This window comes from Phalacrocorax carbo, chromosome 2 (assembly GCF_963921805.1).
Source record: "Phalacrocorax carbo chromosome 2, bPhaCar2.1, whole genome shotgun sequence".
NCBI classification, from domain to species: domain Eukaryota; kingdom Metazoa; phylum Chordata; class Aves; order Suliformes; family Phalacrocoracidae; genus Phalacrocorax; species Phalacrocorax carbo.
Genome location: NC_087514.1, coordinates 115,271,026 through 115,285,874, shown reverse-complemented (window position 1 = coordinate 115,285,874; position 14,849 = coordinate 115,271,026). Strand labels below are relative to the sequence as shown.

At 43.0% G+C, this 14,849-nt stretch overlaps 1 protein-coding gene across 2 annotated transcripts in view; it reads right to left on the bottom strand.

The window, feature by feature from the left end:
* The window catches only part of EEPD1 (endonuclease/exonuclease/phosphatase family domain containing 1), a 65,719-nt gene that overhangs the window by 31,492 nt on the left and 19,378 nt on the right, over positions 1 to 14,849 (bottom strand). The window lies entirely within an intron of this gene.

Here is a 14,849-nt window from a genome sequence, read left to right as displayed (position 1 = left end):
CACCCACTGAATCTTTTCTAAGTTTACCTCTAGGGGCTAAATTCTGCACACTGAATTTGTTCACTTCAACAAGATTATGAGAGTTATTCAAGCAGGATTTTGCCCTGTAAGACAGGTAAAATCACAGCTAAATCAAGGTAAGAGAACCTTGTATAACACCTATACTTTCATAATCAGTTTAATCAGTAATTAGAAATTATCCATCCTCCTTCAACATCAGTTACTTGCACGTGTCCCCAGGTAGTGCAAAAGCCCAATCCTTTCCGTGCTAAGGAATTTCAGGAAAAGATCTTTTTGCATCCCCACCAAGCTGCAGGGCTCACAGAACAGGTATGAACTTTAAAAGTATTGGCAAAGCTTTGCCATCAGGTTGAAAGAGGTGATCCTTCCCGTCTACGCAGCACTGCTGAGGTGCTCACACCTCATACCTCCCCATCCCTGGGCACTCACCATCAACGGTCCACAGCAGCTGCCTTGGCCACAGAGCAGAAGGGATCAACAACAGATCCACTTACAGAGACGGGCACGTACTTTAGGACAGCAGTTATGATTCGGCCCACCTAAACTTTAGCTCTCTACAGCTTTGGTGCCTAACTGAAGCTAATGTTTAGATTTGCTGGCTGCTCTGACTTTGACTGCTCACTTTGCTTCTCCAGTCTTAAAACCAGTCGCTCGGTATATTATCCTTGGACTCCAGAGGATAATTTCCTTTACCCAGGGATACAAAAACATCTGTGTGGCAGTGGAAGAATCAAATGATGGATATCAATATTGTTTAAATTACTCTCATGACTCTGTAGACAGACACAGCAAAGAGCCAGTATAGGTAAAAGCTCATATTCAAGACTGTGCGAATAGTTGATGTAGAAGTCTGCCAAAGGATTTGCCATGTACTACAAGGAGTTTTATTAGACTTTCAAAAACTCAGAGCAATGTTGCATAATTCTTGAGTGTCCATGGACAACTTATAAATTAATTATGTACGTCCATCCTGTAACAGCAGCTGGCAAAATGTAGCTTTAGTCCTGACCACCTTCTGTGTTACAATGCTTTCCACCACAGGTATTCACAGCCTAACCCCTAAACACGAATGTGCTTTCACTTTAATGTACTTCTAGATTTCAGATGTCTTCAAAGCATCGTAAAAAGCCTATATCCAATGAATTATAAAATAGCCCCAGACCATACTTTTCTAGTCTGTAGAGGCTATTAATACTAAGACAGAGAAGGTGGAGATGGTTCAGAAAACAATGGGATAATCAGGAAAAAAAAAAGACATTCCATTAAAGCCCCACCACTACAGTAGCAGGGAGTGCATGATTTTCTGTTACCATTTGGTGAACATACTAGGCTGCACAAAAGCATTCAGCTGAACTGGAAGGTTCTTTGGGAAAGTACAAAGCCAATACAAAGTATTTTTTAAGATAATTTTCCTTGCCATTCAGCCAGCAAGCAAAATGAAGAGGGGATGGGCACCAAGCAAAGGCGGCACCTCCATTTTAAAAACACTGCAATGTTGTGCCCAACCTTGAACTTCAGAAGAAGCTGATGCATCTTGGAGAACAAACTCAATAACAGGCAGTAGCCATGCTGCCGTGATCAAGCCCTGTCTCTGAATTCAGGGCTCATGTCTTAGTTTTGGATGACCCACCTCTGTTGCAGTGTACTACAGAAGAACACAGGATGGGTGAGCAGGAGGTAGCCTAACAAGCATGTGGAGGCATCCAGGATGCTCACAGCCAGCTGGGCTGCTGCAAAGATTGCTTTGAGTCCATGTGCATGTAGTAAAATCTAACATTTTGCCATTCCCTTCTGCAAGCTGTACAACAATGTGGGTTTTGTTATGCAGATTACTTTTGTCTTTTTCCTTTTGAAGCCAGAGACTTTTTGATCACTTAATCATCAAAAGGTAGAATTTATCCATCAAGGCTGCTGATGCTTCTACCAATTGACTGATTTATTTCTAAAACATTAATTGTGGATTATCTGACACTCAACAGACGCAGAAGAAAGACACAGACTGCCCCAAATGCAAGTACTGTTTTCATTAGAGATCATCATCTTACTGTACAAACCCACCCTCCTTCCCATTTACCCTGGTAAACCTCACGAACTCCTTCAACTGGTATGCTTTTATTTAAAACAAAATATATCGAGTTACACAGAAGCAAGTAATAAAACAGGGAGCAGGAATCTTTTTCCTTTTTCTCATTATATTTACAGGGATGCTGTACTCCCATTCAGAGGTGAAGAACCCATACAAAACAGTTAAATCCTGAAAAGATACTGCATATGCAGGGCCAGAAGGAAACCAGACTTCAGTGTTGTTACATAATTTGCAACAACATTGCTTTGACTCTTGGTAAGAAAAAGACTTCCCTCTGCTCTTATAAACTTACAGAGACCAATGTTTGCCCAGTACTTTACTTTTTTCTCCTTAGGTGACACCAGCTATTTTTTCTGGGTCAAATGGAATAAGCAAATGCAAATATCAGCCTTCACACAACCAGCTGCAAGATGCTTCTTTCCCTGAAGCACCATCATGGATGCTGTCTCTGCCCATTGGATTACAGTTCAGCACCTAGAAAATTTCTCTTGATAGCCAGTTATTTACTGCTATTTCTTCCAGCCAATTCAAGCAATATTGTATATGCTACTTTATGCAAAGTCGGCTTGGAAATGCAGCTTCTTTCAAGGCTGCTGCTTTGGGGGTTTGATGCTTTGCAAAGAAATCAGGCTGCTTATTTAGACACTACATCAGCAATCCTAGAAACACTGAAAGCAGCTCATAACTACGTATGCTGTCTGTAGCTTGTGTGTTCACCAAGGATTTCAGAGTAGGTGGGAGTATAATCAGTAACTGAAAGAGACGGGGGGAAACCTCTAATAAAGCAGAAATGCAAAGAGAGTTAGCAAAAGCCAGTGCTGAAGCCCAAGCTTTTGGGCTCTGTCTACAATGCAACACTTAAGTACTCTGTTTACATACTGTGGTGTCACTTCTTTCATCCTCACCTGCAGTATGCAAACACTAACTCATGAAAAAAGTCATGGAAAAATCATATTTTCTGAAGAAACTTTTTGTTTCCTGGAGCACCTGCTGTAATGTACCAGCTTTAAAGTATACTGGTAAGAAACCTGTAATGCAAGTAACTATATCGACTTGATGAAAATGGCCCTGCTTGTATCTGAAACCTTATTAAAAATACTGACTCATTTACTTACACGATCTGTTTAAACAAAGCTATTGAAATTAATATCCTGGCACCCCAGGCACACTCAAAATACTTGAAAATATGCAGCGATCAGGATGAAGGACTCTCCTCCAGCAGTAAAAATACGCAAACATGATGTGCTGTCAAGGAAACACGACTCCCTCTTTTTTTGGCCACGGGTGATGCATAGCATTCTCCTCTAAGGGAATTCCTTTTGGTTTCCAGAAGATTAGTCACAGTGCTGAGCAAATGCCTACAGCTACAGCACATTTCTACTCCTCAGGGTAGCACTGCAACAATTTCCTCAAAGTCTTCTTACTTAAAAGCACACAGCGTTGGGTTCCTCTCTCTAGTCCCATGTACCCAGGAATAATTTAAGCATTTTTAGCAACCTTTTCCAATACTGCAAACTTGCTGATAGGTCCATTGCTGGCTGGTGCACTCCTATCACTACGAGCCACCATTTCATTTCATTTGCATTGAGTTTCACTTCCCAGCTTGGGTTCACATTGCCCATAAAACCCCATCTGCTTTTGGAATAGGGAATGTCAGAGCCTTCCTAAGAACTACTGCAGGGTCCTCTGCCTGCAAAACAGCAAACCTAAGGCTCTGCAGTAAGGCAGATGGGATAGACAGAAACTGCCATGCCAGGCAGAGCCAAGATCCGTCCATGCAGAATGCACCTGAGGTCTTCACCTGAGTAAGAGAAGCTGCTTCCCAAAAAAAACAGCTTGAAGAGTGCTCTCAGACAGGGGTAGAGAGGATTTAGGATTACAGCCAGTTTCTGGACCACCCTCACACAGCATTAGACTTGCAGCCACTATGGATACATGTCATTTGGCTGCCACTATTAAGGGAGAGGATCTACAGAACAGAACTCCGCATCTTTCATCTGCTGAGCTGACCCCAGAATTGAGCTGAGGTTCCCATTCAGCGCAGAAACTGGTAAATTTTGAGAAAACAGGAAAGAGGAAGAAGTGAGGAAAATGTGATGCATTAAGTTCAGTAATCAGAGCATCAGCAAAGGATTTAAGCAAACACTTGTCCTCACAACAGCATTCTACAGAAGCTGCTAGGTGCTGTGACGCAGGGTGGCTGCAAGGGTAGAGCAGCAAGACCCTGGCTGGAAGGTGGCACTCCTGGCACCTCCGCCTTCACTCTCCATGCCTTGTTAGCCTGCAAACAGCTGGTGTACTGTGAGTCTCCAGGCATGCCAGCACAGGCGGATTTACTACTGCTTTATTTTTCCTTCCCAGCAGCCAGCCTCCCTCCTCAGCCTGGAAGAGCAGAGCTCCCTGGACAGCCAGTGCTGCCTGTCTCCTACTTGCAGGTTGGTACGACACGCGGCTCATAGTCAGTCATCACTGACCTGGGTTTGTCATCCAGCAGCAATGTGAATTGAGGATTGGTCTCAATTTGCTTTGTAAGCTTATACATCTTTGCTTGGGGCCTGAGTTTTTCCAAAAACTTATTGCTTTCTATTAGTCAGTGCATAAGCTTGACTAAAGTTAACAACATCAAGAAATGCCATTTGACTTCTCTTACTTTTCTGATTCCTTCTTCAGCATACAGCTGTACCAAATCATGCTCTGGCTAGATTCACAGACATTATTATAAATAGCCTGTGCAAAAACCACTCAAACCCAAACCGTTATTTTGAGCATCATTAAATCAGTCCCTCCTCCCCCCCTTTCAGTCCATAAACCTTTCCCCTTTGTTCTTAAGGTCCCATAGCCTTGTTATGGCCCACAGTGAAGTTTTATGGATGACTTACATATCCAAGAGTAGAGCATGGATGCATGTAACAAAAGTGCCCCCAACTCACGCTGCAGTTAATTAACACAAGACAAGAGGACAAGACCCCTTGAGTCATCAAATTTTTATGCTAAAATTGTATTTGCATGTCTATACAAACTGACCTCACTCATAAATCAGTTCTGCTCTAAGAGATGGGCATGAAACACCAGAGTTGGAAATAAAAATGCCAAAAAACCCCCACAAACATCTGAGCTGTGCTAATGGCCCCTGGTACCTCAGAGGGAGTGCTCCCCACCACCCACCCACTCTTCCCGCCCTGACTTCAGTCCCCAGCATCCCTGATGCAAGGGCATGCTCCGTTTCATCACCGTTCACATCGCAACCCACAACCCCAGTTTTTCCTTTGGTATTTGCCAGATGACAGGGTGAGTAGTGATAAGGACAGGGAAGTGGCCATCGTGGGCACATGTTCACTGCGAGGGCAATGGCATGTCCCTGCTGCAGCCAGCTGTTGGCAATCTGACATTAAGGGTTGTGATTTACTGTTTTCTAATTGTTTTAAGCGCAGACAGAAGCTTAGGCACCAAGCATGTGCTGCCTTGGGAATTACATGGAGGGTGGGGAGAGATAACAGCCAAAAAGTGACAAACACAGAAAAATATGTATCTCGCTGCTTAAGCCAATGGGGGGAGGTGTTCGGGGTGGGGTTTTTTGTGAGTTTTGGGTTTGGTTTTTTTGTTTCGTTATTCGTTTTAAATATAGAGCTGCTGCTGCAGTATTTGGAGTTGTTCCTTGCTGCTAATGTCTAATGAGACCCAAGGCTTGGTTTCTTGACTCTACCCACCCCAGCAATGATTACCTTGCACAAAGGCAGGTGAAAGAATGGCAGGCTCCTACCTGCAGCACAGTGGACTATGCTTAACATGGTGAGACGACCAAGGAGAAAGTCTCTGAGCACCCACTTGGGCTCCAGCCCTGGGGTGCTCAGAGCAATCTGTGCTGCTCCCTCCTCGGCACTGCCAACACTGACTGGGGCAAAGGGTGACCTAAATGGTGTGCCTCTACAGTGAAGAAGTAACCATTGACATGTGCAAGAATGCATGCACTGCCAAAAAACATCTCATTTTTGCTGGCATATGCCATTTACAAAGCTGTCTTTCCCCCCCAAGACCCTGCTCACTCAAACTCCAATAAAAACAAAAGCAGATGGAAGAAAGAAAAAAAAGCACACTTAATGACTTTCAGCCTCATAAACTTCCTCTATCCACCCCTATGAGGTCTGATAAGGAAATAAAATCAGTTTCTTCTTTTCCACTAAAAGCATCTGCGTCTTCTCAATCACTCCTTAAATGGAGGGAAAAATCATGTCCACTGCCACATCTTAACAGCTGCTGGAAGCCACCAGAGAGCTTATGAAGTAAGCTGATGGGCTTGGATGGGAATACTATGCCATATTGCTTTGGGACTAGCTGCCAGCTAATGACACAACAAAATGACTTGGAACATTCTCAGTAAAAATATATCTACAGTAAGTAGAAATTAGGATAAAACCAGGGAGCTGCATTTCCTTTAAAAAAACAAACAAACCCACACTGTATTTATATTTACTTTATATATATCTATATTGTAGTATAGCATGTATTTATATAAATACATTATATATACTTATATATTAAATAGATATTATAAATTTTATATATACTCTATGAATTTATTTTTTATATATAACAATATATATATGTACATTTATTTACGGCTACTTTTTTTGCAGTTTCCTAGTTTCTATGAAAGCAGCTGTTCTTCAATGTCTAGCCATCATCAATTTGCCTGGAGAACAGTTTGAAACCAAAAAGCAGATGAAGGCTCCACAGCTGGGAAGGGAACCAGGAGTAAACGGAAGGAGCAGAGAAGTTCAAATCCATCAAGCAAATTGGCGACGTAGCGTGGGCCGGACAAACGCTGTTCCCCCCATGTTTACATCTGTGGATCCTATTACATTATGTGAGTGATTGGAGTATTTGTCATGGGCAGAAAGGAAACTGTAATGGAACTAAAAAGGGGAAGATATGAATTATGGATAGTTACTGCTGAGAGTTGAAGAGGGGGAAACAGCAACATTACCCAAGCTAACAGGCAGGAGGCAACTGAAATAGTTCACTCCTTCCTTTTTCCATATCAGCAGACCCCTGGGTTAGGGATGCTCTCTCAATCCTCTCTCACTCACAGTTCTCTCCTTGCTATTCTCTTTCCCACATCTGCGGCAAAGCCATCATTTTGCAGGACGTACGAACTTCCCATCGAGGGTCTGATTTACGTTCCACTGATGCTGTGGTCTCAGCACAGCTATATCATTGCAGGAACAGAACAATGATTCATAAACCCTGGACTCTGTGTATTCAAAATGCATGAGTGCAAAAAGGGAGGCTGCAAGAACAGCAGACTTCTTCCTAGCACTCTGGAAGGGAGTAAGGCATGATCACCAAATGACCCAAACCAGAACCACTAGCAGAAAGTATGAATGTCCACTTATAACGAGAGCTGGAAGCCTTCTTGACCTCCTCCTTGGGAACACCCATTCCAAGCTCTTCCTAAAGAGATGAAATCCATGCTGCTGAGCATACAGACATTTCCTACATCAGTAACCACAGCAGATCATGCACAATGAGGTTAAGAGAGGATCTTCTCAAAACTTGCAAACTCTCTGTGACTTTAAAGAAGGATCATTCTTTTCTTGTCCATATAAAGGTGTCTCCTGAGTTGTGAGGCACTGATGCTCGACAGGACACTTCTGCAAATTCTGGGGGTTTCTATCATGGAGAGGTTTAAAAGGAGCAGGGAAGCATCCTATTTACCTCCTCCTCCTCATAGAGGATTGTGAGGCTGGCCTAATTCTTTCTTTTTTCAGGAAAGAGGGAAGGAGACTGGGCATCATCTACTCATTTCCACTTGCATAAAGTCTCACTTTCTGAAGATTCTGTCAAAATTTTAAACCAGAGGAAGTGCTGAAGAAGCATCTTTTTGGGTGCATACAGCATGCGTGTGCACACAAATACTCTTATTCACTACTGTGTTCATACACATTTGCTATCCCATCTCAGTTTGGGGTGCAGAGTGCTGAAGACATGAGGCCAGAGCTAACTGCACCTTCTAGAAACTCTTCGTTTCCTGAGTTATATAGGCCACCCTGCGGCCTTTTGCTGTCCTCTTATTCTTCTTTCCTATCCTTCACCAACTCTTTGCAAACTGGTGCAGTGCCAAGAGAGTGGCAGCCATTAGAAAAGTAAGGATCATGGAAGACTTCCAATGTCCTCAGAAGAAATGCTGGTTATTAAGGACTGAGATACATTGCACTTGGTTGAACAGAACCAAAGCTGATTCCTAAGAGGCAAAGGTTAATTAGACAAATGGCTCAAAAGGATCAATCTAGTCTAACTCATTATTTGTTGAATTTTTTTTTTATTTTAAAAGAGAGTTTAAAATAGACTAAGCAGCTGAAAATAATCCCCAAATTACCACACACACAAGGTAAAACCACAGAAGGCCTGAGACTGCCAGTAACATAATGATTACAGAGTAGTAGCCTAATGAATAAAGAACAAGCAAATCAAATACCTATATTAAATTACATTGAATGCAGCAAACTTGCCTGCATATATCTACTAAGGGGGACTAGGTACAGACAGTAGCAATGCCGCTTAACTTCCAACATCATTCAAAACTCAGGGTGACAATACTGGAGGCTTCTTTGTCTCCACCTCCACCTACTCTTTCACTGGTTATTTCTGTGCCAAAGCCTTCACTACGTGGTAATTCAGGCAGCAGAAGAGAATACTATTGCAAGGGGATGAGGGGGCAATAATCTGATGACAGTTGTATTTACTTACAAAAAACAGGCAAGTAGTTTCAACTCACTTCTGACATACAGCAAAACAAAATCAGTTGCTCATATTAAAAAAGGGAGGAGGTGGCTTTTAGTTTCATTTATATAGTGATAAAATGTATTCTTCTTCCATATTGCATTACTTACTATATTTAGCTAAGAGTAATAATGTCTCCCTTCAAACAGTTTCACTTTATGTCCAGTGGTTTTGAAATTAAGGAAAATGCTCCGTATAATGTTCACAGTCTTCGGGGGGTTTTTTTATTTTTTAATTTTTTCACAGGATGCCTGTTTCCTTATAATTCTGCAGGAAGAGAAAGGCTTACAAAGAGCGTTGCGTTTGAGGCAGAATTGATTTCTTCTGAGTCATTAAAACTGGACATGGGCAAGTTATTCAACTTGCACTAAATTATTCAAATCTGTCCAACAAGGGAGGAGACCAAGACTGAAAACAAATATTTAGAAGCTCATAAAAATCGAAGGTGACTTAGAGCTTCCAAATATAGGCATTATGTTACAGTGGAAGTGGTCTCTGGCATTTGGCTCTTTTTCCGGATTTTCTGAATCATTCCCTGCTGGGGTAGAGCTTCTTAGTTCCAGAAACAGCGGCTTCTCCAGTCCAATCCTGCCCTCCTGCACCAGTGGAAAAATGGAGTGGTGCTTAATTAAATCAAATGGGCATGTTTGGGAAAGGGCACACCACTGCACTACCTTTCTGCCATGAAGAACAAAGCTACCAACTAAATTACGGGGGCTTGGGATGCAAACCTATTAATAGGTACTCCAAGAATTTACCCCTCTCACCCTTCAAGAGAGACTTGAACTTGGGAAGCAATAAAATGTGTTCTGAAATAGTTTGCACCCCTTTCTCCATCAGGTACGTGAACCATATGCTATCAAACTCTTACGTGAAAGCTTCTCATGTCCCCTTATTCATTCTCAGAAGCCAAATGCAATATTACCTTGTCATACACATACATCCTCCTCTCAGAGTCCTGGGTATGCCCAGTTTAAAACCTTACAAAGTAACACAGTGGAAGTCTGCTTGTTTTGTTAAATACAGGCCCAAACACAAAGCTGCAGTTTGGTGGCAGGAAACCCACAATCACCTGGTGGCATCTGAGTGCCAGTAAAATTTAGCCTGGCATTATGCAAAGAGTACTGAAGCTTCCTGGCTGAATCTGGATACAGAACTTCAAAGTCTTTTATAGCATACTCTTAACAAAGAGACTGACCCTCAAAAGTTGGCTCCTACTTTGAATGGGCTGGCGGAGCGCCACAGCAATTGCACGTTTTGCATGAGCATCTCCTGCAGAAGACTTCATGCCAAAGTGGAATTGTTTAAACCGTGGAGGAGGCTGAAGACCGGGGATTAAAATAGGAGAATGTACACAAGAGGTGCTCAGAGAGATGCTATGAAATGGCTGAGGAGAGGCAGTGCAACGGGGAGGGAAGGAGCACTGCAGAAATCAATAGCGATGCTTTGGTCAAGCGTACTCTTCTCGACGACTCTTTCATGAGCAGCTTATGTTGTCTTAGAAATTCAAAGACATTTCAACAGAAAGGATAAAGTGCATCACTACAACAGGTAGAGAATAAAGCAGTACTGTATTAGCAGACAGCCCACATGTCTTAAGGACTTCCTACTGCATGGGTAAAAGCCAGCCCAACCGTGTTTCTGGTGTGGAGCTCAGGAAGCTGGTGACAAGACCTGGATGCTGCAGTGCCCTGCAAGAGCAAGGGGCAGGTGTCAAAGGACAAAGAAAAAGACTTTGCCATGGTACTGTGGCCTTGTCACCATGAGGGGGGTAAAAAGTGGGGGCTTGAAAATATAATCTTCCTGCATCGCTACTCGGGCAAACGTCTCCAGTGCAGGGCTAGCATAACACTATCAAGTTTGTCAGTCAGCACAACCATCTGTCACACCACAAACAGGAATGTCGACAGGATCTACTGCCAGCAACTGGGTCATTCTCTTTATAGCATCTATACCGTATGATGAAGGAAAGGCCACAGAAGATGAGACTTCCTCAAAACTGTCACTTGGGCTAGCCCACTTAAAAATTACAGAAAACAGAACAATTTTGTACCCCAGCTTTGAAAGGATATGAACATACATGCACCCTTCTAAAACTGAGGTCAATTGCACATTCCAAAATGTGAAGTAAAGAAATGGAAAACTGTGAAAAGAAGAGGGCCAGAGGGAGCAGAGGCAGAAAACCTGAGTTTTGCATACCAGTGAAGATGGCAGTCGTCTGCCTTGCATGCACCCAAGCCTTTAACTGTCAGTTAAACAGTGTGCCACTGAAGGTAACTGAGTAAGGCTTACTCACAAGTGGAGTTGATGTCAAGCCATAAAGAATTTTTTTATGCTGATGCTACACTCTTAGGTCAGCAGAAATGCAAATAATATTGTAGTCAGAAAATAACAACCAGCCAATACTGAAGTTCCGTCTGCAAGGGCCCACAGAAAGCACAAATTAGGTAAGAAAACCACCTGTCATGTAAGTGTAAGAAGTTAAAAGCCTCCTTTCCAAGAGTTAATTACAAAAGTATCCTACTAGCTGCTTCTACATCATCACATGATACCGCATTAGAATAAAGAATTTAGTTTATGGGGCATTTGGAGTGCCACTAATGCAAATAGCAGACCAGGCAGTCTTTCTATCAGTCCAGTTGTTTTTTCACTTTAATAACAACCTTGAAGCGTGATAGGGCCTACATGAAGCTTAAGCCTCTGGTTAGCCAAAACCCACAACCTCATATAGCCTTTGCTCTGAGTATCAGAGTAACATGGAAAGGTTTTGATTTAAACCTCCAGGGGATGCATCACATAGCTGCAACTCTAATCCAGGAGAGAATGTAATCCTTCCTCAATTCTCCAAGTCAGAAAAAATGGCTGAGTCGGCACTCTCCCAGCCAACTGCTATCCTCAAACCAGCCTCTGCTCTGTTTGCTGGCAGAATTTTCCAGCAAAGCTATAGCAAGCACAAGGGACAGACCACTCAGAAAGAAAGTATGCAACATAGACGTACAGAACAGACTACATCCTGCTACCCTTCACTTTTTCTACTGCGTCCCAGAAAATTCCCAGGACAAAGAGAAAATCCACATCAGCCAGATCCCCAGTATCTTTCTCCAGGAGCACTACAGAACCACAAACATGGAAACATTGATCAAGAGACCATCTGATGCAACAACCCCCTCAACGCAGGACTATCATGAGATCAGCTGTGGCTCCACCCACCTGAGCTTTTAAAACCTCCATAGCACTAAGACTCTGTGGCCTCGAGATAACTTCTTCCAGTGCTGCACCAACTTCTGAGCGAGGAAGCTTCTTCTAGCGTCTGCTCTGAAGATCCCAAAGCAGCCAACCGCCCGCTTGTACTAAAGCAAGGGTTTATTTTACCTGCAGTGCCACAATTCTTGTTGGATTTCATAAGGCTTCTGTTGACCCAGCTGAGTTTCTCCAGGATCTTCTGGATTGAAGGGCTACTATCTGCCATGGCAGCCACTCCCCCAAATTACATACTGTTACAGTGCATAATAATTTATTACCCATCATAAAGGATAATTACCCTGTGTAGCAAATACATGCTACCACCACGGTCTTTGCTGACATAGGAATAGGTTTATCTGACTAGACAGGTGGGTCAAGTAATGTTTTCTTTTTCATGGCCCCACAATGACTCATGCCAGGTTCTTCAGAGGACAGAGTGAGATACATAGTAAGGAAGCCAAACATGGTCTCTGCTTCTCCCCCCACTCTCATCTCACATAACGGAATGTCACCACTGTCCATATAATCATCGCACTTGGTGGCTTCCCAAGCTTTCTGAGCTGCGAGCTGCTGTCAGGATTGAAGCTGCTCTTCATGGAAGATTACAGGCCATTGTAAAACTTTTGACACTACAGAAGGGGTGTCTCTCCCGCCACGAAACCACAGCCACTTCAGTCACACCTCAGGAATGGGGGAGGGGTGGGGGGCAACTAATCCTTTATTTGAGCTCCTAACCACCGTGCCATTTTCTGGCTTGGGCTTATTAACGTGCCATGTTAACAACTCCCTTGAAGCAAGCACAGCAGAAGGTTTTCCCCTTGTTCTAATACGTACTTAGAAAATAGCACAGCTGAGTTATTTTACATTCACTTACCACAGTAGCCTTTTTGTTCTAGTATCTCATGATTTTGACATGAGAATGAACCTCATCTATTAAGGAACCTCATTAAAATTGCCTATTTCTTCTACAGAAGAGGAGAAATCTGAAGTTTGTATCATGGAAGATATCACTGAAAGTTTTAAATTGTGGAATTACAAGTTTCAAATCAAGACTATCATATTGGTACATACACAGAAGCTTATGTTGCTAGCAATAATGGGTGCTGTTACAAAGGGGGATTAGCCATCTTTCAATTAATGACTGCAAAAAAGCCTGTGTACAACAGGACACATAACGCTTCGCTTCCCTCCTCGCCTGTACACAGGAGCAAGTAATGACTTTCCCACTTATTTATGACAAATACAACTGATACATTTGTCAGAATAATAAAAAAAAAAAAAAAAAAAAAAAGAAACGCGCCGCAGTGTCAGCCTCCAAGTGCTCCAATCTGATAAGAAATCACATGGCGTGGCTGGACCTCATCAGACAGAGCAGCACCACGCGGAAACACAACAGCACTGTCCAGGCACTGGCACCACAACCATGCTGTCTGGTTGTGGCATCCACCCTCCCAGGAGAGCTGCGTGGCAGAGCTCCATCTCCCACAACAGGCAGCAGCACTGACCAGATACCAGAGGTGACTACCTGGTGGAGCTCTCCCCATGCCACATCCCCACCACGCAGCAGATCTCCTGCCTATGTATTTTAAAGTTGGGGTCTTCACACACTACTCCCTGAGGACCTCCACATGCTTCTCAAAGGTGGCAAGCAGTGCTGTTCCCAACACGTACAGACAGGGCATAGCCAGGCTTTCTCTCTCAACTGCATGTAAAGTGGTTTGAGCAGTCACCGCTCGCATTCAGCAAGCCGCATTCAGCAGCTGTTTAAGTGAAGCCAATTTACTTGGCAGAGAAGAAGCTCCCAGATTAACCTGGATCAGCTCCGAGTACTGAGAGAGAGTAACAAGCAGCTAGCGGGAGGATCTCAGAAACACGTGCATCTTAAACGGCGATGAGAATACACTGAAGCTGCAGAGAAGTGACGACACCTGTCCAACATTACATCAGAGGTGGAGATGGGACAGAGCCATAGTGGCTACAGTTCCAGGCCATAGCTTTGTTCCCTTAGACCACCTCACTTTTCAATGTTTCATTTAGACATTTTACAGTGCGTGAAAGTATAAGCATTATAGAAGTGTTTATTATATAGTCTACATGGCTCCTACTCCAGATTTAAGGAAAGCATTACTGCATTATTCATTACTTCAGCATTTACTCTTTGCTATTTGGATTATTGCTCTCATTTTTATAGTAGCCACACACACACACTTTATTTGGCCAAATAGTTCCTAGCTATAATTTTGATTACAATTTGCAAACACCAGTTTATGGAGAATTAATTATGGTGGTTGAGGCAGGGGAAAAACCTGGTGGATGACCAGAGCTAGTTTAGGAGTGCAAGACAGCAATAGGAAGCACCACAGTTGTCTTCTCAGCAAGACTTCGTCAAGCAGCAGAAGTTTTAGCTGCCTCTGTCTCAAACTGCAACAAATAAATCCCCAAACACTGAACAGCTACAGCTTAGTCTTAAAAGGCTGTATGCTGGTTTAAAAATTTTAAAATAAAAAATTCAAACCAAAAGCAGAGCACCTAAGGAATCACACAGGCTGCGAGGACGGGAAGGGAAATTAATTTCATTAGACAGCTCTCATTAAACACAGATGCCTGCAAACTGCCACAATTGTCACAGTATACAACCAGCACACAGGTATGTAACCAGTTACCACAGAAAGTACCAGAAATGAATATTACATAAATTGCAGAGGGCTTGTGTCTATGG